Genomic DNA, 23965 nt, shown 5'->3' with positions numbered 1-23965 from the left:
CTTAAAAGCAGCACTTGGGGCGCCTGGGTGGCGCAGTCGGTTAAGCGTCTGACTTCAGCCAGGTCACGATCTCGCGGTCCCTGAGTTCGAGCCCCGCGTTGGGCTCTGGGCGGATGGCTCAGAGCCTGGAGCCTGTTTCCGATTCTGTGTCTCCCTCTCTCTCTGCCCCTCCCCCGTTCATGCTCTGTCTCTCTCTGTCCCAAAAATAAATAAAAAACGTTGAAAAAAAAACTAAAAAAAAAAAAAAGCAGCACCGATGTCCCTCCGTGTGGCACACGCGGGCCGGGTGAAGGATGGGGACGCAGGGGCCGGGGGTCGGCGCCGCAAGCGGGGTCCTCAGGAGGTGGGCCAGTGCTGCCGTCGGACCGATCCACGGCGGGTCTCGCAGTGACCACGGCCCCTCCCTGGTCCTCCTCCAAAAGCGGGGGGCTGACCTGAGCCCCTGTCATCGCCTGGGGTGCAGGCAAGCGACAGGGTGGGTAGACCCCAGGTGGCCGCTGAGCCCGGAGTGACGCGGCGGCCATAAAGCCCGAACCAACCGCTTCCAGGCAGAAAAGAGCCACGTTTCTCCCTTGTTGGAGGCACCCCATCATTTTGCGGCTGCGGCCCTGTGCTGCTTTCCGAGTTAGGACACTGTGCGCGTCCTCCCAGAGGCACGTACGGCCGGCTGACCGCACTTTTACAGGAAGGGGATCCGCACAAATCGGAGGGTCCCCCGTGCAGAGTCTGTGCGTTCAGACCGGATGCCCCCAGCGGGCCAGACGCACGCTTCCAACCACAGCCTCGGCTCCAGCTCCCGCCTCCCTGCCGGAGGACGCACACGGGGGTCCAGGCTGAGCGAGCACAGGCGCGTGTTTGTGCATCTGCCCTGTGCCAGTGTGCCTGTCCCCTCGGGGGCGGTGGGAGGAGGCCAGCGGGGCCGGGAGACAGGCCGGGGGCGGGACCTGGGGCCGTCCAGAGGATGCACTAGGTGGTCACCCTGAGACCTGCTCCTTTCCAGGCCAGGCCACGGACGGGACTGCACCAAGCTAAGTCGCAAGGTGAAGCCCTGACCCTCTACCCCCAACGTGTGGGTCCTCGGGGACCGTGCTCTTACAGAAGTTGGATGACATCAGGTCACGAGGGTGGGGTCCTGGTCCCATAGGACTGGTGCCCGTGTGAGAGCAGACACCCGAGTCTCCGCTGTCCCTTAGCACCGAGCCCACGAGGACACGTGAGAAGCCAGAGGAGGCCTCTTGCTGGAACCTGAGCCACCGGTGCCATTGCCTCAAATCCCGGCCCCCAAACATTTGCTGCTGAAGCTGCCCTCGGGGTGGCATTTTGTCACAGCAGCCTGTGACACGAGGGACACTCACCCCTCGGACACACTTCTCATTCAGCTGGAAAGTCAGCACGGAAGACACTGCAGCTGAGAACCAGTGCGGCTCCCCAGGGCAGGGTGGGGACGCGCAGGACTCCATGCGCAGCATCCCCAGGAACGTCTCTGCAATGAGAGGCCGCTGTCCTGGGCCGGACCCTTGGGGGAGATGCTGGGTGCAGGCGGGAGCCCCTCCCGGGCCCGGCCACGCGGGAGCCAGCGCTTTGCCCAGTGCACTCCCCCCCCCACCCTCCCCAGGCCTCCCTCCTCCTCCGCTCATCATTCCTGCCAGGGCCCCACCACGACGTCCTGTCCCGGATGCACCACTTTGTCACGGTAGAAGATGGCCCCAAAGCCCTGTTGGAAGCCAGGAGACGGACACCCTAAGCCCGCGGAGCGGCTACGGATTGAGGCACACGCCCGGCCCAATCACCGGAAATCCTCTGCGTGGCGTCTGGGCGAGGATCCCGACAAGTGTCGGGGAAGCTTCTCTGGGATCAGCGGTGAGGATCGGCGAGGAAGGGGCTTAAGTGTGGATCAAAGGGAATCCGCATCCGCGCTCCCCGTCTGTCTCCCTGAGCCGCACCCAGGGAACGCGGTCACCGAGGCTCCGCCACCGGGGAGGCCTGGGCCGCCCCAACGCTTGACCGAGGGTCTGAGAGCGAGAACAAGGTGTCTCGGGGACGACGTCCCCTTCGGCGGCGAGAGGATGACGAGGTTCTGCAGGCAAGAAGGCCACGCAGGCGGGGGACTGCGTCATCCGGGAGGGGGCTGCACAGACAGTGCTGAGGGCCGGTCCCGGCTGGGGCTGTGCTGCCCAGGGTGCGGGACACCCCGGGACGCGGCCAGACGCCCGAGCTGGCGGGGCCGGCAGAAGGGCCTGGGTTCCATGCTGCAGCGCCGTGTGCCGGCCGCGGGGCCTCAGCAGCAGCGTTCGTCCACCCTCGGGCCCGGTCCTCCCAGGGGAGCACGGTGCCGGGAGGAGGAGCAGGTGCCCACACAGGGCTCAGCCTGTCGGGGCGCTCACGGACACGCATCCCTCACGGTCGGGCCCCCTGCAGCCACCGGGGCTGGCGGCCGTGGACAGACGCTGGGGGAGAGGGCCCCAGCCTCGCGTGCACCCTGAGGACCTCGGGACGCTCCCGTCAGCCTCACGGCAGCTCCCCTTCCCTCGCCAGGCCCTCAGCCGAGGCCACGTCACCGCAGCGTGACCCCGGACTCCGCCTGGGCTCCGTTCACCTTTCTGGAAGCTGCCTGGAGGCCGCGGACCCCACCCCTCCACTCCTTCCCGTCACACACGCAGCTCTGAAAGCGAGGAACACGCGGCCCCACTCACCGTGTCCACACGGCCGATCACACACGTCCCTACCTGCTCACACGTGCTCCTGTTCACACGCACGGGAACACGGCGGTCACGCAAATGCACACAGACTCTTAAACGTACGAACACGGGCAAACAGCACGTACCCGTCTGTGCGTCCACGAGTGCGTGCGCACGCACACGAGCGGACGCATCAAGCGGCTGACGGCCACCCGTCCCCCACGCAGCGTGGCGGCCGGGCGTGCCGGGGGCCGGCCCCGCGGAGGGCACTGGCCGGCCGCTGCTGAGCACACGCCTTCTGTTCGCTGCAGAGCTCAGCTCAGCCGGCCCGAGCCCACTTCCTGCTGGAGGCGGTGGCAGGCACAGCTCTGGCCACCGTGTCCCAGGGACACAGGGACCTTTCGTGCCACACGTCACGGTGTCGGTGACGCTGAGGCAGCTCTGGTGCCGGGGAGGGCACCCGCCAGGGGCTGATGGTGCCCCCGGTGGCTGACAGTCAGGGGCCTCAGCCGCGTGGGCAGCTGGGCCCCCGTCTCATCAGGCGTCATTGGCACGTCCCCTGGCCTGTCCCTGGGCCCGGGAATGCAGGCTTTTCCAGACTGGGGCTGGGGGCCAAAATGGAGCCTCTGATGGGGCGTCTACTCGGCCGTGGGGGGTGCCATTGCCCCTCCCTCGGCCCGTCCCCACCTCGCATGGGTCCCCAGAGACGCCCCAGGCACCCAGCACTCACACCTCCTCCCGCCAGCCGGTCTCGCTCCCCGTGAACATGCTTGCACCTGCCCACACGCACCCCGGGGCGGCTCTGTGCACCTGCTGCTGGCTGGGCGCCTGCCCCTCCCCCGGCAGCAAGCGCTGGGAGCCTCAGGCTGGGGCCCCGAGTGGCTCCTGGCCCCGCTCCAGACTGCCCTCCACGCGGGCATCCCAGGGACGCGGGCTCTGCCTCAGGCCCCTGCTGCTTCAGCCGTGGGCAGCGTGTGGCAGGCTGCTCGGGACACAGCTGGACGGGCATCAGAGGGCCAGAGGGGCAGCAAGGCCATGGTGGGGCGGGTGGCCCTGGTCCGGGGAGAGAGGACGGGCACTGGGGAGAAAGGCCACAGCGTAGGGCCCGCAGACAGGGGCCACAGTGCTACAGGCGGGGAATTTGCCGGACGGTCAATTTGCCCAGGCGGCGTTCGGGCCAATGGTGAATGGAGCTGAAGACGGGTCAGGAGAGCCACAGAGTGACGGGGCCGGACAGGGGGCAGCGGGGACACTTCTGAGAAGAGACGAGGGAGAGACTACCTTCCGGGGAAAGGACAGCCCTTCAAAAACACAGCGGGACGGCAGCGGGATCGGAGAAGGGGTCCCTACACAGCCCCCCAGCAACATGGCCTCACCGGCCCTGGGAACACTGGCCCGGCACACGGGCACACGTGCCCCGGAGAAGCCCCTCTTTCCTCTAAGAAATGCGCGAGCGGCCCGGCACCGGGTCCGAGTCAGGCAGCGGGGGACCGTGGACACAGCCGGGAGCTCCTCCCGCTGGCCCCCGACCCCAGCCGGAGCCAGGAAGGGGCGGCTCAGGGGGCTCCCCGCCTGCGGCAGGGCTGGGCGGGGGGACGGGGAATGTCAGGGTGGAGGGTCCAGCCCGCGTCCACTGCTCCGAGCTCACCGAGCTGCACGGCTTCGTGACTGAAGGGCAATCTTCTCGCCCCCGAGAACACTTTACTCTCCCGGAGCAGCCGGAAGCTTCCATCCAGGGCAGAGCCTGGGCTCGTCCGGCTGCTTTGCGAGCGCACTCTGCAGGCCACGGGGTCCCTGGCCCCGTGTGGGGGTGCACTGAGGACCCTTGCTCTCTGCCCCTCAGACAGGGACTCCCGCACAAGGGCATGAAGGCACGGAGCCCTCCCGCCACGCTCCCCGGGTCCCCCACACCGTCCACTGGGCTACCCTCGGGGACCGCCTGCCAGAGACGCAGGGCTGAGCCGTCCTCTCTGAGCACCGTCCCCCAGGGAGGCAGAGCCCGGCAGGGTCCACTGGAGACGACCACAGCGGCCGTCCCGGCTGGTGTTGGGGCCCCGTGAACGTCTCCTACTGGAATCCCAGACTTTGGGCCCTCGGTGGGGACACGTGCCTCCACCCAGGTACCCTTTTACATCAGGACGATGACGGTCAGGCAAGCCGTGCTGCTTCCAAGGACCCTTCTAGAAAACACTGGGGACCTGCGCCCGCGGGTGCAGCCTGGCCATCCTGGAGGGCGCTCTGTGCCTACAAGTGTGCCCCCACTTGCTCCGCAGCCTTGGCACAGGGAGAGGGGGTGGCGCTAAGGCCACACGGTGGGGGGGGCACAGCGCCCGGGGCCACAGCACCCTGCTGGCTTCCTGCCCGAATGCCCCTCCGGGAGCAGTTCACGAGGCGAGAGCGTGGCAGGACACGGCACGGCTCGGTCCCCTGCCCCTGTCACGACCGGATCACGCCCATCTAAGGCAGTGCTGGAAGGAGACAGCCTGGGACAGGCGCCGGGAGCCCCTCCCACCAGTGCCCCGGGACAGCTCTGGGGGAAATACGGGGGCTCTGCCGTTACCAGCGGGGTTTCAGACAACATGTGGGCGGTGTCCCCAACTCCAGAGCCTCCGGGCAAAGGCAGAAGAAAGCGTCAATGTGGAGCAAACTGGCAGGTGCCACGCCCGAGGATCTCCCCCGAACATCTGCCCTAGAAAAATGCTGCCAATTTAAATGTTATTGGTTCTGCAGTTTTGTTTGTGTTTAATCTGTAAGTGGTTTCAGTCTTTTTCCAGTTTATAGTCTGGTGAGGACGCCCGGCTTGGTGTTTGTTCATATCCCGGCAACATTATAATAGAAACCATTTAGGTCAGTTGCGAAGGGCCCAGGGAAGGAGCTTTCCCTTCAAAGGAGTTTTCAAGTGATTTAAGTCTGGGCAACACCCGCTGCCCACCCGCGGTGAGCTGGGCAGAGAAGGAGGCAGAGCCAGGGCGGGAGACTGACGCACGGAGCCTCCGGGACCAGACTGGGGCCGCAGAAGGGAACCCAGAAGGTCCCGGTCCCGTAGCCCTCACCACCCTCGCCCCAGCCAGAGGGGCTTGGATCTCCTGTGACAGCCCCCTCTGGGGTCTCCCTGCCGTGGCCCCAGCCTAGAGACGGAGGGACCTGGAGGCGGGCGTGTGCTGTGAGCATGGGCTGTGGGGTAGCCTTTCTTTCCCCCTGTCCCTCCGGCCCCTCCACGGGGGAAGCGTCTCCCCTGAGATTCTCATAGATTCCACATTTGTTGTAGTTGTTCGGGTAACGGAACATCTTAAGTCGCTCGCAGCATCATGCAGAAACCAGGGCCAGCCCCAAAATCGATTAAACACTGATCGATCTCTGCCCGCCGCGGGCCCCACCCCTCCCCGGGGCCCGGTCAGCCGCTCCTTTGTCCTTCCTCCCAAATGACCTGTGAAGGGCGGGGTGGAGACTGGCACAAACTGATGTTGGCTCACGGTGGGGCCAGGCCGTGCCTGGAGGATGCTCAGTCCCGATTCTCCTTCTCTGGAGCACATTCCAGAAGCCTCAAAGGCCCAGGAGTCTGGCTGCAAAGTCTTCTCTGCTGCACTACCCCTACTCAGCAGATCCAGCTCCCTCTGGCTCAACAGGCCTCCTCGCCACCGCCATCACCACCGCCATCACCACCAGCATCACCACCGCCATCACCACCGCCATCACCACCGCCATCACCACCGCCATCACCACCGCCATCACCACCAGCATCACCACCAGCATCACCACCAGCATCACCACCGCCATCACCACCGCCATCACCACCGCCATCACCACCGCCATCACCACCAGCATCAACCATCAGCAGCTCCCGGACTGAGCTCTTGTCGTACTGGGCACACTGGCCCCTTCACTCCAACCGCACTTCTTAGCGGAGGCTCTCCAGAACCTCTTTCAGAACGTGCGGGTTCTGAGGGTTCCCGGGACAAGGAACCGTGAGAAGCTGGGGTTCGTGCCCAGTGGCCAACCCATAAGTGCCCTCTTGTGGCCTCTGTCACTCCAGGGCAGACCTCCTTCTTTTCAGAAGCCCCCCGTGTCCCAGTCTGATACCCCCCCGCGTGTGCCCACGGTGCGGCACGAGCGGAGACTGGCGAGGAATCTCAACCCCGTCGCTGAGGCTGTGGACACAGGAGCTCCTACATCTCATTCTTCACAGCCTCCAGCCTCCCCGGAGGACAGCTGATGCGGGAAGGCTGCAGAGCTGTGTCGGCACAAACCCAACCGGCTTCCTCCCGTCGGTGGAAAACCCCGCTGCAGGCAGAGATGGTTATGCGGCTGCAGAGGGGGGGCCCAGTCAGCACCCCCAGGCCCCGCAGTGGAGCCCGCGGCATGGGGGGCAGCCAGCCAGGACCTCCTGCCCGCCCTGACTCAGCCGGCGAGGGCCGTGTGTCCTCCCCAGCCTGGGGGGGGGCTTCAGGGCTCGTGGTGGGTGGTGAGCAGGACTGGGAGGCAGGAGGCCCGGGTTCGAGTCTCAGCCCTGCCACCACCTGGACTCCTCGAGCCTTTCGATTCGGCTCCTAGTCAGTGCCTCCAAATCGATCAACAGAAAACACGCCGTGCCTGACGCTTGATGCTCCGGAGGGACGTCCAGGTTCTGGCCAGGGCCTGACGCTCCCACCTCGTGTGTCCCAATGGCAACAGAAGGTAAGCCTGTGTCCTCACCGTACAGACCGCATCCCCAGGGCCTGACCCTGGAGCCAGCGTGAGACACTGATGTCCCAGCTCACCCAGACACCTTGCAGATGCTGGGCCAACAGCTGTGGCCCCTGACGTGCCAGCAAGCAGCTTAAGTGGGGAGCAGCAAGGAAGCGTCTGGGCCAGCACGGGGCCCCCGCTGTGTCGAGTGTGTTCCATCGGACAACTGGTCTCGCCCAGAGGCAGGTGGGCGCGGGGGTGGGGTGTGCACGAGCACCTCTGCGTGCCCACCCGAGCAGGTGCTCAGCAAACACTGAGGAAATGCCCAGACACACAGAAGAGCGAGCCGTCACAAAACCCGACTTCTGACGTGTCGGCTGCTGGTTCGAGTGCCCCCAGCAACTCCAGGTGACCCCAAGATCGAAGCGCAGACTTGCCTCCTTGGCCCATAAAGCCCGTGAACGTCCAGCACCCCGCTGCCTGAATCCTGGCCTCCTTATCTCCGTCCTGCCTCCAGAACCTTCTGCCCTGGGCCTGATCACATGTCCCCTCCACCTCCCAGGCCACCCTCTCTCCTGGCTCCCGAGTCCAGGCCAGCATCTGGCCTGCCAGGCCGCCCTCGACGCCCTCACACCCCACACGCAGCCGGCACTGGGGCCCGGAGCCCACACCTCTGGGGGTCCCCGTGCACCCCTGAGCTCACAGAGCACCCCCCTCACTTCCACCCTTCCCACGGAGTCCTCGATCAGAATGTTCGTGTTACAGGGAGGAATTAGCACGAGACCAGAGCCGGGCGGGACTTTCTCGCCCCAGGAAGACAAGTGGGCACAGCCCGCCAGCAGGGGTCTCGGCTGCCCCCGCCTGGGGACCCCCCCCCCCGCCCCGTGAAGATCCGCCACGGCGGCTGGGCCGGGAGCTGAGGTCCCAGGTGATCAGGCTCAAAGCTTCCTTGGACCTAATAACGAGCAGGACGCCAGGCCATTTGCTGAGTTCATTTACAATCCGGGAGGGTAATGGTGCCTTACGCGAGTAATTTCTCACGGATCCTCAAAAGAGCCACGGACTTCGTCTCCCGAAGCGCGTTCTTCTTGGGAAGGCCCAGGAGGCTTTTATTTACTCAGGAAGCCTCCCCGAGCACTCGCTCCGTGTGAGCGGGGCGTCCGCACCAGCTCCTGGGCCACGGCCCCACCGGGAGCAGGAACACCCCCCGTCCGGGCCGCGGCTCTGAACCTGGGAAGACGACCGCGAGACACAGGGGACACGCTCACGGACCGGGACAAACCACACACGCTGCAGGCCACAGAGAGCCCGAGCCACCCGCTTCAGAGGCGGCCACCTGGCTCTCTGGCCAACGACTTCTCTAGAAGTGGCATCGTCTGGACAAGCACGTAAGGTGAGGCCCCGTGAGGAGCAGAAGACGAGGAAACGCTATCATGGACCCCTCGCTGATGAGGGAAAACTCGGATTTATGACCTCATTAAGCCTCAGAACCCTCCTTCAGGAGGGAGCATGGGCCCCTTTCACAGACAGGAATACTGAGGCCTGGGAGTTCCCCTCTCCTGTCCCCCCTCTGCTACCAGGTGCACACCATCCTCCGAAGGCCCCCCCACCCCACCATCACCACTCCTGAAGCCCCCCAGGGGGCCAGGGTGAGGGGCGCTGCAGGTACCCAGGCCCAGACTCTTCTGGGCCCCATCCCCATCCCTCCCCTCACGCTCAGGCAGTGTAAGTCCTACCCGTGTTTCCCCTGATGTCCTGCCCCCCAGGTCTCCCTCCGTCTGCACAGCCACCCCCTCTCCTGGGAACCCTTCTCCGCCACCCCTCCGCCTTCCGCCTCTCCCCCCGGGACGGCCCGGCCGCTCCCTGCTGTCCCTGTGGTGGGCCGTGGGAGGGCTTCTGATGACCCCAGACCCGGGACTGTGCGGGACCCCTCAGTGCTCTGCTGAGGTCCCCGGGGGGCGAGGGGACAAGGGATGGAGGGATGAAGACACAGGACAGGAAGGCGCCCGGCCCACCTGGCCCAGGTGGTCACAGATGCTCAGAGACATAGAGTCTGGGCAGGCGTGGACCCTGCGTGGCAACCCCGTGCCCGCTCGCCTCGCCTCCCTGGCGACACCGGCCCGGGACTGGGTTTATACACCCAGATTTCACTCCTCACTGCCTTTATTCCTACCCATCAGGGGTCCTCAGGAGGCGGGGCTGAGGGTCAGAGTGGACCCCAGTGGAACCTCCTCACCAGAGCCACGGCACTTCCTATGGCGGTCAAGCTGCTGACCACGTGTGCACACGTGAGTTGAGCCGTGCAGCCGTGCATTTGTGTGCGCGCACACGGGTATGATGTGCACACGTGTGTGCATGTGTGTGTGCGTCCCTGTCTGTGGGGTCTGAACGTTCTGGTCCAGGACCCGAGCCGCATGTGACGAGGGAAGTCCGGGGCCAGCTACACCCCGCCCGGCGGGAAGGACGCGGAGGCTCCCTCCTCGTTTTCGGGCACCAATACGCTTCGGCTCAATCCCCGTGAACGACGGCAGCCCCGCCAGGCCCCTCGCCCACCCCCGAACCAGAGGAGACAAAGATATGACCCCGAGGGACCCGAGTCTGGCCGACGGTGGCAGGTGTGGACAGCAGGCCCCGCGGCGAGCATGCTCCCGGCTCCGGCCTGGACAGATGGACGGGGACAGACGTGCTAATTTGCCCGGGGACCGTGGAGACCGCACCGCCGCGCTCAACACCAGGCTCTTCGCTGCTCACAAACCGCACGGCTCCCTTTAGAATAAACCGTTTCTTCGTTCCCATTAACATATGAATCTGCTTACTTTACTCGACAGCTTGGAAAAATGAATCATCCAGAACAAAGCCAGTGGGGCTGCAGGAGAGCTCCGGCCACGTCCTCCGACGGGATCCCAGACAGACCCTGTCCGACCGAGGTGGGGGGGAGACCCTCCCCGGCAGGTCTGACCCAGAAGGGTACACCCCCCCCTTGTCTCGCTGGGGTCAGATCACACACCGGGAAACGGGCAGCTGACGCTTAATACACAGGCACACGTACTGATTACAGGTACACACACACACTGACCCACAGGAGCCAAACATAAGTGGGACATCCCAAGGTTCCAGAAAAATCTACCGTAGGGAAAGCTGATGTAGACCGTGAGGTCTTAACTGAGACAGATCCCTGTAGCGAAGGTTCTGGAAGGGGAGAAGTGCCCTGGGCTCCCCACTGCTCTGCTCCACGGGGCGGTGCGTTAAGGCCCCTCCTGTCAGGGAGGCCCATGGGGCTGGAAGGTCAGAGGGTGCCCTGGGTGGCTTAAGGCCCCCTCCCCAAAAGCCCACCTTCAGCCGGCCCTCCCTGGGCAGCCTGGTGCCGGGGCAGAGGAGTCAGGTGAGCACTGCCCTGAAGGACAGGGCAAGGGTGGTATCAAGACAGAGACGGCACACGGGGACATGCGTGCAGGGTCTGGGGGGCACAGCGAGGTGCAGCCTGGCCCGTGGAGGGCCGGGGGCCTTGTGGAGAGGAGTCTGTACGTCCAGACCCCCCTGGTGGGCTCCAGGTCTCCTGCCCGCGCCCCCTGCGGGGTCAGCCACACGGGGCTCAGGATGATACAAACAAGCAGAGTATCCTCAGAGATGCCCCCGAGCTTAAGGGAGAAACCCATTTGCTCTCAGCCCCAGAAGCACCTTCTGTGCTCCAGAAATTCTGCTTTGAAACGTCAGTGCCCAAACACATCAGGTGAGCACGCAGCGGGGCAAGGAGCGGGGCCACCCGGCCCTTGGGGAACGCCACCACCGGCTGCTGGGGACAGGCACGAGGCCCAAGGACACGGGGATGCCTCGCGGGTCCTCACAGGGACGTCCGTGCGCGGTGAGTGTTACAACCGCTGGCATCACCCCCAGGAAGGCCCGACTCCCTCATCCTTACATCACAGAGGGGGACACGGAAGCCCGGGGGGGGGGTGTTAGGAAACGTGCCAGGGTCCCACGGCTGCCAAGTGACCCCGCGGGGAGCTGGGCTGGGGCAGCCTGAGCAGAGCCCCGTGCTCTCTGGATCCGTGTGGCCCTTGGGCAGGAGCCTGGAGGCAAGGGCACGGCGGGAGGAGGAAGGGAGGCTTGTCCGAGAAGGACCGCGTCTGGGGCAGGCCCGCGGGCCTGTGCCCAGTGGGGCCGCCACAGCGGGGCTCCCTTGCCACCTGCCAGACGGACATCTGCACAGCAAGGTGGAGTCGGGGACGGTGAGCGGGTGGAGGTGGAGCAAACGGAACCGGGCAGAGTGGGTGCCAGCAAGGGACAGCCCGGCCCAGCCGGGGGCGGGGGACAGGCCTCAGGAAGAGACCAGGCTCTTGGCCCCCGGTCTCACTCTGCGTCTCTCTCCCCTCCCCCACACCGGACGCAGTCAGAGCTCCCGGCCGCTCGGCTGTCCCCCTCCTCTGCCCGGAGCTGCCGCGGTGCAGCACCCCGTTCGGATGGCACTTCGGCTGCTTGTGCCTCCAGCTGAACGCTGCTACAAACACACCCGCCTTCCCTTCCTTCGAATTATTTTCTCAAGACAAATTTCTAGGAGTGGAATGATGGGATCGAGGGCCTGGGCATTTCCATGGCCCTGGATGCGTCCCGCCAGGCTGCCCACGGAATGGATTCCGCCCTGAACGCGGCCCCTGCACAGCTCCGAGGACGCCTGTCTTTCCCACGGGAGCTCCGGCCCGGAGTCACGTCCTGCGCTCGGCGTGCGAGTGTAGACGGGAGTGGGGTCCCAGGGCAGCCTGAAGAAACACGTCCCACCAATAAGCCGACCTGGGGTGGAAGTTCGTGCAGCTAAGTGCATGGGAGCAGACGCCGTTCTGAGAGTCACACGCGAGAGACGGCGGCCCCTGCCCTCTGTGGACCCAGGGCTACGAAGGGGCCAGAGACTCTGGGAGGCAGAGGGCGTGTGCCTCCCTCCCACCCTATCAGCACCCAGGCTGCACGGCCTGAGTGGCGCCTTGTCCCAGCCCTGTGCCGTCCCCACGGCAGGAAGCATCTGGTAGGGGTTGCGAATGAGGGTCTGAGGCCCCGGGTCTCCCACTGTGGTGGGTCACCAGATGATCTGGGAGCATCCAACCCCCGAGGGAGCTTCAGGTTGCACTGTGAGCTCAGGGTGGCTCCTGATACCCACCTGCCTGGGAACTGCTCCCCCCCAGACACCTGCAGACCCTCACAATGGTCTCCACCGCGGAAGCCGGTGAAGAGGGAGATATACCCAGGGGCACCGGGGTGGCACAGGCAGTGAAGCATCCAGCGTCGGCTCAGGTCATGATCTCGCGGTCCGTGGGTTTGAGCCCCGCGTCGGGCCCTGTGCTGGCAGCTCGAAGCCTAGAGCCTGCTTGGGATCCTCTCTCTCCCTCTCTCTGCCCCTCCCCCACTTGTGTTTTCTCAATTTCTCAACATGAATAAATGAACTTGAAAAAGGGAGACATCCACATCTCTCTACCTGTTACCTATCATCCATCATATCTACTCTGTCCATCAAGTATCTATCGATCAACCCCTCTATTTACCTCGACTTACCTGTCTACCGATCTGTCTATGGGTCAACTTACGTGCCTACCTATCTATTGATGGACTGGTCTACCCGTCTGTCTGTCCTCCTGTCGATCTGTCTGTCCATCACCAAAGCCCCCATGCGCTCATCGGCCCCCCTCAGCGTCCAGCCGTCGCAACAGCCGCGTGTCTGCAGTGCTGGTTTGCAGTGAGCCAGGCCGATGCCACCACAATGGAGAGGATTCATTTCGCCCCCTGGCCTCCGCCCCAGTGTCAGGCTGCGGCTGAGGGGGGACACGGGGCGGGGGAGGGAGGAGAGCCTGCAAGCTGTGCCCAGGTCCAGGGCCCATCCCTGGTCCGGCTCCCAGCGCGAGGCCCACCTGGCAGCATGTGGGCTCCAGCCCGGCCCAGGGCAGAGAGGCACGGGGCCCGGCGTCCCATGGGCCCCACGGGGGAGGTCTTGCTGGGCTGAGTCGGAGAAGGGACAGGGGACGTGGCCACACCCAGCAATCCTAAGTCCTTTACAGAGTGCCCGGTCCAGGTGACGGCGGATGGGCTCACTGTGGCACACGGGCAGTGCACCGATGGGGGTCCACGTGGTGCTGGGTGACGGGAACTGGCTGTCGCCATCACACAGAACCGAGCCAGCAGAAGGGCGGCCACCACGCCAGGGGACAAGGGAGAAAATCGGGAGGTGCCAGAAGGCGTCAGGGAGGGATCATGCACAAACTCTCACGCAGAGCCTTGCTCTCCCTCTCTTAGCCTTCTAGAATCTTCTGTGACCTGTGCAGTCATGCTCCTGGTCTGGGATTCGTGCCCTCGCCAGTGTGCCCATCATTTACATCGAGTGAGTAAATGATGAGTCTGTATGAGTCGCCTGCCCGTGTACCCTCACTGCTGCACCAGCCCCCACCCCCACCCCTCACTCAAGACAGGCACAGACCTCCATCAACTAGTTTGCAAAGGTGTCCCACAGACCCCGTCCCGCTGGATCCTCAAGGGGCCACAGCAAGAAGCTCGCTCCCTGCTCACAAAGGGGAAGCTGGCCCCAGCGCTAACTCACCAGCCAGCAGGAGCTGGACCGCCGCGGCCTGGGGGTCCCGGCGTCCGTGTGGCCGGGGAGCCGACACTCAGGGTTCTGCCTCGTCTGGGGGGTGGGGCCTGGCCCGAGTCCCTGACCTGCTCCGGGTCGTCTTGGTTACAGGAGGGAGATGGAGAGCTCACAGCCAGCGCCCCTGCAAAACATCTGTGACGCCCGGCCTCGTCACTCACAGGCAGGTGCTGCTGGACGTTCCCCAGGCTCCTCAGACGAGGCGGAAGGCCCATGGGCTCCGGCCTCAGATAAACCCACTGGGAGCAAGTGGGATAGCAGTGGGCGCAGCTCGGCCTCCGGGACCCCTGAGCTCAAGCAGGGGCTCTGCCTTCTGGGCAAAGAGGGCCACGAACGCTCACTCAGGCTGAACCCAGTGTCTCCTGCCTCAGGGACACGGGCCTGTCCTTAGGAGCATAGAGCCAGTAGTCTAAGAACATCCTATACCAGAGAAAGCGCTGGCCATGAGGTGTCCACGGGGCAGTGGGGGCTCAGAGCAGGCCCTGGGCCAGCCGGGAGGGCTTCCTGGAAGAGGTGAGATTAAAGGAGTGAACTGGCCACAGTGAAGAGGGAGACAGGGCGCTACAGGCAGAGAAAGGGGCCCTGAAGCCCCGGGGCAGGTTTGTGGTCACTGCTGTGAGCTTGAAGCATCGCAGAGACACAGGAAGCTCCGTGTACTCGGGTGGCTACAGAGGCCAGGGGGGCAGAGGCCGGCACTGGGGCGGGGGCAGTATACTGGGTGACCAGGCCCCCGGGGCAGGTCCCGCCAGTGTCTTAGAAGGGCCATGGTCCTCCAGGCCATGCAGGGAGCTGAGCAAGGGCCTGAGGGCTCAGAGTCCATTAGCCAGGTCCCCCCGAGGCCTGCCGAACCCCACGCGGACCCTCAGGCGGCACTTTCTGGAATGTGGTGCCTATTCTAGGTGGGCTCTCCTGGGGTTACGGCACGTTCAGCCAGCACCCGGTCAGGGAGTCAGCCTGCCCAGGCCCGTTTCCTGAACAGGAGGGGGTGGAGGGGAGGGAGGACCACACCCTGCAGCCCTGGCTAGGAGCCCCCCCCTTGTCAGAGAGAAGGGGGCTTGTTCCGGCAGCTTCCCTGGCCCGCCAGCCGGAGGGCAGGCGCTGGGATGTGTCCACGGTGCCATGAGGAGGGCGGGGGAGGGACAGCTCCCCACCCGCCGACCCCAGCTCCCCAGCGGGTGAGCCCCGGCCAGGAGATGCGGAGAAGGCAGCATCTAGCTGCGGGCGGAGTGCGGGAGAAATTCCCGTGCTTTGGGGAGGCTCCCCTTCTGACAGACAGCACATCATCAGGAGCGTCTGATTCCCCACGAGCATCCCTGCGCCCCGGCCCACCTCCTGGAAAACCCGCATCCCAGGGCAGAGAGCACCCTGCCAGCGGCCAAGGGAAGCGTCTAGCTAGAGGCTCGGAGGTGCTGGGATTGGAACAGAGGGAGGCGCGGAGCAGGCAGGAAGGACAGTGGCCCCCAGTCAGACCAAAGCAGCCTGGGTGCCCGGGGGGAGTCCCGGTGAGTGGCCGGGACGGGCCGGGCGTCTGCATTTCTAAAGCCCCGCCCGGGAGACTCCGACGTACCCCTCGGGGCCACAGGGGTGACCTGGGTTCCAAGGCAAGAGCCAGTGCATTGAACCAGCTCGGCCTTCGTTGAGCAAAGCAACCCAGACACAAAGGCAGCTGACGGAGCAACACGCACACCCTCACGTTACCGTCGAGTCTCTGTGCGGACGACTTGCTCACGTTTTCGTAAAAGTCATCGGGGGCTTGGCCCTCTCCGCTGGGCTAACTGAACTCTCCTGAACCCTGAGACCCTGAGGGTGCAGGAGGGCAGGCGGGCCAAGGAGGCCTGGCCAGGCAGGGTTGCCCCGACCCTGGACCAGGAGGGCAATGCGCTAACGCCCCCTCCAGCCAGAGGCAGACAGAGGTGGAGAGTGTCCCCCGCGCGTCCCCCAGCCTTGTGCCTCCCGTCTGCAGCTGAGCGCCTGTGAGCACCAGGTCGAGGGAGAGATGCTGGGGACGGGGGCGGGAAGGGCCCACAGCAGCCAGTGCACGGTGCTGGGGCGCGTCCACACCCGCTTCGGACACCCGGATGCACTGTTTCCCAGGAGCAGGCGAGGTTGAGAATCTCCCTTTAACCCCATATGCTAAGAAGGCAGACCGGGGGCTCCCCCGCCCCACAGCCGGGGGTGGAGCGGGCTTGCTCACGGCCACGGTCTGCGAGGGAAGCAGGGGCCGGACCCGCCTGAGGCTGGCCCTCCGCAGCCCGAGGCCCAGCAGGCAGGAAGCAAAGGGCACGTGCCCTCCCCGCCCCCCAGGGCTGCCCGGCGCGGGCCCCTTCCATCGCTCGGGGGAAGAAAAATTCGGCAAACCCGAGATCACGTCTTAAAATTAGACAAAATTTTCTTTCTACGACTTCGAGACAGCATAATCCAGCGCGAACGGTCTCAATAATTATTTTTTCTTTAAATAGTTACAGGAGAATGTATTAATTTTCAAGAGGGTCCTCTGATTAGCGTGATTCATTAGCTGCCTAGGACTATCCTGCGACACAGGAACGGGAAGGCTCGCTTTGTGATGCGCACTGAGCCACAGCAGTGGAAGACACTCCAAACGCGGGTAATCAAATTAGATTGAGGAGCAGAAGGAGGGAAAGAAACAGAGTTGTCACGTGCTAGCTGCTTCGTTATTTCATTAGGATTAAGAAATGTAAGTAGAGGGGGAAAAAAGGCCACTGCAATCATTTTTTTCTTGGGCAAATTCCCACAAGTTGACAGGAGCTACTCAACGGGCAGGACGAGAGAGGCAGCCGGGTTTTAATTTCAGGGTGTGGAGAGGAAAGCGTCTCCCTCTGGCTCCGGGAAGCAGAAGGGATCCTGTCGGGGGAGCTGAACCGCGAGGGGACAGCCCCCTTCCTTCCTTCAGGGCTGGGACATCCCTTCACTTAGGCCAGCGGGCGGCCGCGTGTGCTGTGGGTGTCAGGCTCTGGGGAACAAGCAGAGGTGGAAACAACGCGGAGGCGGGTCCTGCCTGAACAGGGGAGATGGAGGTCACGGCAGGGAGGGACTGAGGACAACGCTGCTTCCTTGGGGAAGCCAGTGCCCTGCCAGGACTCAGACTCAGTCCTATTCACAGAGGTCTCATTCACTGTGGAGCCCACAGAATATTCAGGAAGCCATCCTCTGTCTATCCCTCCACCTACATATCTATCTATCCACCCACCCATCTATCCACGCACCCACCCATCCATCTTTCCACCCAGCCATCCATCCATCCATCCACTCACCCATCCGCCATCCAAATATGCAACTACCCATCCATCTACCCATCTATTCACCAACCTACCCACCCACCTAGCCCCTCATGCATCCATCCATCCATCCATCCATCCATCATCCATTAATCTACCCATCCATCCATTGGTCCATCCACCTACCACCCATCTTTCCACCCATCCATCCATCCATCCACCCACCCATCCATCTTTCCACCCAGCCATCCAGCCATCCATCCATCCATCCACTCACCCATCTGCCATCCAAATATGCAACTACCCATCCATCTACCCATCTATTCACCAACCTACCCACCCATCTAGCCCCTCATGCATCCATCCATCCATCCATCCATCCATCCATCATCCATTAATCTACCCATCCGTCCATTGGTCCATCCACCTACCACCCATCTTTCCACCCAGCCAGCCATCCATCCACCCACCCATCCATCTTTCCACCCAGCCATCCAGCCATCCATCCATCCATCCACTCACCCATCCGCCATCCAAATATGCAACTACCCATCCATCTACCCATCTATTCACCTACCTACCCACCCACCTAGCCCCTCATGCATCTATCCATCCATCCATCCATCCATCCATCCATCCATCATCCATTAATCTATCCATCCATCCATTGGTCCATCCACCTACCATCCAATCCACCCAACCATCCATCCATCCACCCACCCATCCATCCATCGTCCACCCACCTGTCCATCTGTCCACCCCAACCTTTGGTGTGCTGAATGCTGTGAACCCCTGAACTTGCTTTCCTTCCCCCCAGTGGTCAGAGATGGGTCCTTAGACGGGCTCATGCCTGCTGGTAAGGGCCAATGAACCCACCCCTCAGGGACGCCTCCCTCCTGTCCTCTGCTGACTCCACAGCATGCACAGCCTGGGTGCGGTCAAGACCAGGGCTCTAGACTTCCAGCCCCTCCCCTCCTCTGACCTCGTCCTGCACTCCACAAGGAAGGTCGGCGGGTGGTGATGGAGGGCATGGGGCATTCTGTCTGTGGCCCTTTCTGGCTGGGAGCAGAACTGTAAGGCAGCAGCCTGTGCGCATCTGTGGAGGTGCAGACGTGGAGTGCAGGGACTTGGGGTCCCCACTGTAATGGGGGGAACCACCACAGGTCCATGAAACCAAGGACCCCAGCGGTTCCTGGAGAGTTTTCTCCAGACCCAGCATCTCCGTCTTCCAGCGGCTCTGCCCTCTCCTGCTTGGTGTGGCCCATGTGGGGCTGGCGGGGGAGGGGTGGCGCTGACCATCTCAGGACCCTCACTGTGCCCACAGGAAGGAGGCCAGGCTGGCAGGTCCTGGACACTCTGGAGCCATGGCTGGTCCCCTCTCGGCACAGCAAACTTGCTCCCCCGGGGAGCCCTCGGCGCCCAGAGCTCTGAGCCGGGCAAGCGGCCACATCTCTGGACTTGACTTAAGTCACACGATGGAACAAGGGCCCTTCACGGAACTGTTACCGGAAGGTTCCCAGAAGCCCGTCCTGCTCACCCTTCCCAGGAAGGCAGGCAACAGGCTTCTCCAGCGGATACCTGTTTCTGGGCTCAATGCCGCCTGTCTCTGTGTCCCCCTGAACCCTGCTGCCCTGCCCTCGGGAAGCTCCACGGGTCGCTGTCCCACAGGCCCCCGTGGCCCCCGCAGGGGCCTGGAAGGGGCCACGTCTTGTCCCCGTCCCAGGAAAGCAAGTGCTGCCTTGCTGTCACGTCACGCAACGAGGTCCAAGGAAAACGAGGAACTCGAGCAAAAGACTGACGGTTCTTTCAGAAGCGGCTGTGACACGAAGGCTCGGACGCAGCAGGCTGGCCGCCTGGAGGTGGGGGCCCAGGGCAAGACGCCTCGGTGCTGGCTGCGGGACGTGACCCGGAGCCCCAGGCACGCGTGGGGTCGTGGGCCTGGGCCTCGGTCAGGGCCCTGCAAACGCAGCCCCGTGGCCTCGCCCGGAAGGGGGACACACGGCTCCCGCTGGAAGAAGTGTGCAGGCACGAGGCGCCCGTGCGGGTCGGCCACCCGGTCTGCACCGCCAGCCTGGCTCACGTCCACACCCGTCCGAGGTCGCCGGTTCGCCAGGAGGGTCGGGTCCGTGATTCGGCCGCTGGCAGCTGGGGCTGCTGCTGTGTAACTGAAGTTCGTCAGTCAGAGACCCCAAGGGAAGGAGGCTGGTGCTCCCACAACCACCAGCTGCAGGGAGCAGTGAATCCCTACGGAAGGAACGCGCCGTGGCTTTGGGCGTGGACGGGGCAGCTGTGAGCTGTTGCTGAGAACGTGAGCTGGGCCCCGACACTCGACAGAGCCCAGTGGGGGCACGGACGCTCGGACCACGCCCGAAGCAGAGCTGTCCCCCCTTCGTCCCCACGCGGAGCCTCTGTGGTGGTTGCCCTGAGCCCTGGCCGGGTCGTCACGGGTGACAGGCGGTCCTGACAGAGCGTGCAGTCTCCAGGGGACACGGGACGTGGAACACACACCAAGGACAGCGCTGCCAGACCCAGGCGCCCCCAGCGCAGAGACGCAGCGGCTCCCAGGGCCACCCACCCTCCCGCCAGCGTCCTCCCAGCTGCGTCGGGGCCGGGACTCTTCACAAACGGGTCGCTGCAGCCCTAAGGGGCAGGTGCAGTGACAGGCACCCGAGAGGTGAAGCCCCTGGGCTGGGAGGTCACGTCTGTCATCCCGACAGGGGCAGAGCTGGGCTCCCGCGGGCCGTGGTGTCGGGAAGTCAGGCTGCTGGACACATCAGGAGGACAGCACTGAGCGTGTGACATCTGCTGTCCCCAGACAGGGACCACGGGAAACCGAGGACTGCTCTGGGAGCCACGGTCACGTCCTGGAAGGTCCAAGGGATGCTCACGGCCATCCCCATCCGTGGGGGGGGCGGGGGCCGGCCTGGTGCTGGGCCTCGTCCCCTCGAGTCCAGACATGGACCAGGTCTGAGGTCAGGACAAGGAGAGACAGGAGAGGGAACAACGTCCGATTCCCCGAGGAGGAGGCGGGTACACGGCGGCCTTAGGTGAGTGCTCAGCGGGAATGCCCGGGAGTCCATTTGCAAGAGGATTCACGAAGCCGGCCCTCACTCCGTGGTGGCACTGAAGAGAGACGCGGGAGGGCATCGAGAGGTGGGAAGGGGACGCCATCGGAATGCTGCGTGCAGGCCCCGGGGCGGCCAGAGCCAGGGCTGAGGCGGGGGAGCTGACTTGCGGCCCAGGTGCCCTGTGTGCGGAGCCAGGGGAGCAGGTGGGGCCAGGGCACCTCCAGGGACGGGCTTCATGCGGCCAGGGTCCCGGGGCCGCTGTGACAGCACCACACGAGGGCGGCCCAGAGCAACAGGAACTTACCGCCCACGGTTCTGCAGCGGGAAGTCCGGGACCACGGTGTGGGCAGGGCCGTGCTCCCTCTGGGGCTCCAGGGGAGGGTCCTCTTCCAGCTCCCGGTGGGGGTGCCACCCCCGGCCTTGCTGGCTCCGAGACCGTCCCTCTGATGTCTCTCCAGCTGTCCCCTGTGCGGCCTCTTCCATCTGTGCCTCTGTCTTCCTGAGATGCCTCCCTCTTCTCACAGAGATTTAGGGCCCAGGCTAAGGAGCACATCCTGACCCGTTTCCCCGCACGGCCACGTGAACAGGTCCCTGGGCTCAGAACACAGTGTGGTGCGGGCCACGTGCCACGCTGTGTCTCCCATCCAGAGAAAGGCCCCTCGGCTGTGGGACGGTGGCCCGACCTGTGTGCTCAGCTGCCCGGAATCCGAGATCGGTGAGCTCAGCCCCCGACCCCGGGCGAGGGTGCTGGTGTTTGACCAGGCGCGTGTGTTTGACCAGGCTGTGTTTGGACAACACGCCCGGATCCGCTGTGTTTGCAAAACCCATAGGCGACTCCAAACTCAACTCAAGCAACTTTACGCGCATGTCTTATCCTGGAATCTGAGATAGGCGTCTGTATCGGAAGCTGTTTGTCTGGGTTTTAAACGTTTCAAAGCTGCGTGGGGAAGGAAGGACGCCCTGATCACATGTCTGTTTGCTCACCGGTGTGATCCCTCCAGGTCCCGACAGGCTCCAAACTGGGGACGAACTGGGTTCTGAATGTGGAACGTGGCTTCCTTGCTTATGGCCTCACCGAAACTCTGCACCCAGGTCGGCCCAGAGCAGGGCCACCGTGTCCAAGGACCCTGGGCTGAGGTGTCTGTCTGCACAGCTCTACCAATGTCCTGAGCGCGGGGCACGTCGGCAAGAAAGGGCCCAGAGAACCGGAAAAGTGCTCCCGACTTAGGAAACGCATCTGCAGTTTCCACGGAACCTCAGGCCATCTGCTCTCGGGTCGGAGCCCGTCTGGAGGCACCCGGTGGCCTGCTCCCTGCCCCCTGCCCTGCCCTCTGACCGGGGGTGGGGGGGGACGGCTGACATGCTCTGCGGGACCTCAGGGACTTGTACAGCTGCCACAGCTGGAGGCAGTGTGAGGAGTCCAGGGTCCCCGAGTCCCCCCCACCCCAGCTGCACGGGGTCCCTGCAAGGCGGGGGCACATCTGGTGGATGAGGGTGCCAAACAGTGGCTGTATCTGAACTACCTGAAGCCATCAGGCCCGAGTTTCCAGGCCCTTCTTCACCATCTCACAAGCACAGACGTTCAGCCTGGGGACCACAGGCAAGAACCCAGGAACCCTTCCTAATTGTCAGTCACTGGGTCCAGCTTTCCTCCCCGATGCCTGACACCCAGCCTGCTCCCCGAAGGCGGCCTGGCCGGCCGAGCCTGGCATCGTCCCCCATTTAGGGGGGCAGCCCGCTGCAGAGGCAGGACCCCGAGCCACCGCCTGCTCCACAGCCGAGCGCCCGTGTAGGGAGAGCAGAGGCAGCGGGCCAGCCTGGCAGGGAAGCCGCAGCAGGGGGAGCAGGGGAGCGGCCATCGGAGAGCAGACCCCCGAGAAGCAGAGACGAGGGGCAGAGGCACGGGCAGAGACCCAGAGCAGGTCACGGGGGTGCAGTGCCGTAAAGCAAGAGGGTCTCTGTGCCACCTGCCCTTTGCACCGTGGTGTCCGTGACCCTTACGAAGGCCCCGCCTCAGAGCGCTCCCAGGCGTCCAGGTCTGCACCCCACTGAGAGCTGAGCCACCCGCGTGTTCTCTGTTCAGAGTGCCCCTGGGGGTCCACACCTAGTAAACCCACTGATGCCTCTGAACCTGAGGTTCACCAGGAAATCTGCAAACACTCTGGGCGCCATGGGGGAGGGCGCACAGGGCATGGGGGCCAGTGGCTCAGCGACCAGCGGTCACCTGGCACCAGACGCTGTCGCGGGGGCCCGAGACGGCTGCATGAGCCACAGCTGCAAACTGCCCAAGGCAAACAGCCTGGAGCCACGACCGTGCATCCGGCCCGAGCTCCGGGCAGCACTCACGGACGCTGGGCGTCCCCTCCGTCGCCCGTGTGCCTTCAACTCCCGATGGCTCCAACGGAACAGAGTACTCGCAGAAGAGGCAACCGCGGTTTTCTTTGGGTTCGAAAAAAATACTCCCAGCCTCCTCCTCTCGCTACATGGCTCCCTGCTGCCCGCACTGCCTGCTGTAAGCATAGTATTTCATGCTGGTTTTAAAGATCAGGATTACAGCAAAGTCGCTGAGGCTACGGCATCCGCTGCAGGCACACGCGGGGAAGAACCAGGACGGGAGCTGAGGCCCGGGAGCCGGAGGCTGAAAACCCGGCAGAGAACAAGGCAAGTCGGCAGTCAGGGCGCCGGGGGTGGGGTCTGGAGGCCGGGATCGGTCGGTTCAGTGTCATAACACGTCCCACTCGGCCACGTCGCCTCACTCTACCCGCTTCTCGGAAGAGAGGACAGCTCAGAGCGGTCGAGGGGTCGCTCTAAGACGCACAGCCGCCCGCTAACCCCCCGCCAGGCTCACGGAACCCCGGGCCACACGCGGCGCACGCTGGGCTGGCCCCGCGGCAGCGGCTGTCGTGTGTGTCCTGGAAAGAGGCGCTCCGACCGCCTCACGGGTGAGACAGGCTCCCGGGGGAGCACCAGGAGGCGGCGGTCTGCCCTCCGCCTCGCTGCCCGCTGGGGGCGCACGCGGCCAGGGCGGAGGTCACGGCCCTCCCGTGCTTCTGCAGAACACGAGTGTCAAACGCGTGATTTAGGAAGCGTGTCCGAGCGGCCGCGTGGTCCTCCCGGGCTCGCCTTGTCCTGGAATACAAAAGACCCTCCGGCAGTTCCCAATAAATACCTGCGGGCGACGTTTCCCTCCGGCCTCCTCGTTTACGGGTAATGAGCAGTGACAGTTTGACTCAACAAGCTTTAGGAGTTTCATTCAAACAGATAAGTTAGTACCAACTGTCCCGGTCTTTGGAGACGGTGTTTCCCTGCCGTATTTATGACACAGGATATAGTCACCAGAGGCCCGTAAAGCCTGCCCGAGAGAAGCTGCCATTCATCACGGTCCCCAGCACGGAAGCGCGGCCCCGTCCGACACAGGAGGGGCTCCCGGGCCGCCAGGGCCGCGGCAAAATGCCTCCACCCAGCGACTTCCTACGGACGGCACATTTGCGGGGCGGCCGCCCAGGAGCTGCAAAATCTGGTCCGTGCTGCCGGGAGCTTTGACCTTGGGCTCCACTCTGCCCGCCCGCCTCGGCCCCCCGGGGCTTCGCATGGGGTCAGGCCGGAGTGCGAGCTGGCCGCAGCTAACGGGACGTGCCTGCTGAGTGCCACCAGACACGGCTCCGGCACCTTCGGCGGCCCGTCCCCCGAGCG

At 64.3% G+C, this 23965-nt stretch overlaps 1 protein-coding gene across 2 annotated transcripts in view; it reads right to left on the bottom strand.

Annotated features, from left to right (window-relative positions):
• Positions 1-23965, bottom strand: part of TAFA5 (TAFA chemokine like family member 5) — a 191963-nt gene that overhangs the window by 37574 nt on the left and 130424 nt on the right. The gene's annotated exons all lie outside the window — the stretch shown is intronic.

This window comes from Prionailurus bengalensis, chromosome B4 (assembly GCF_016509475.1).
Source record: "Prionailurus bengalensis isolate Pbe53 chromosome B4, Fcat_Pben_1.1_paternal_pri, whole genome shotgun sequence".
In the NCBI taxonomy this organism is placed as follows: domain Eukaryota; kingdom Metazoa; phylum Chordata; class Mammalia; order Carnivora; family Felidae; genus Prionailurus; species Prionailurus bengalensis.
Note: the sequence above shows the minus strand (reverse complement) of the source record. Positions and strands in the feature narration are given on the sequence as shown.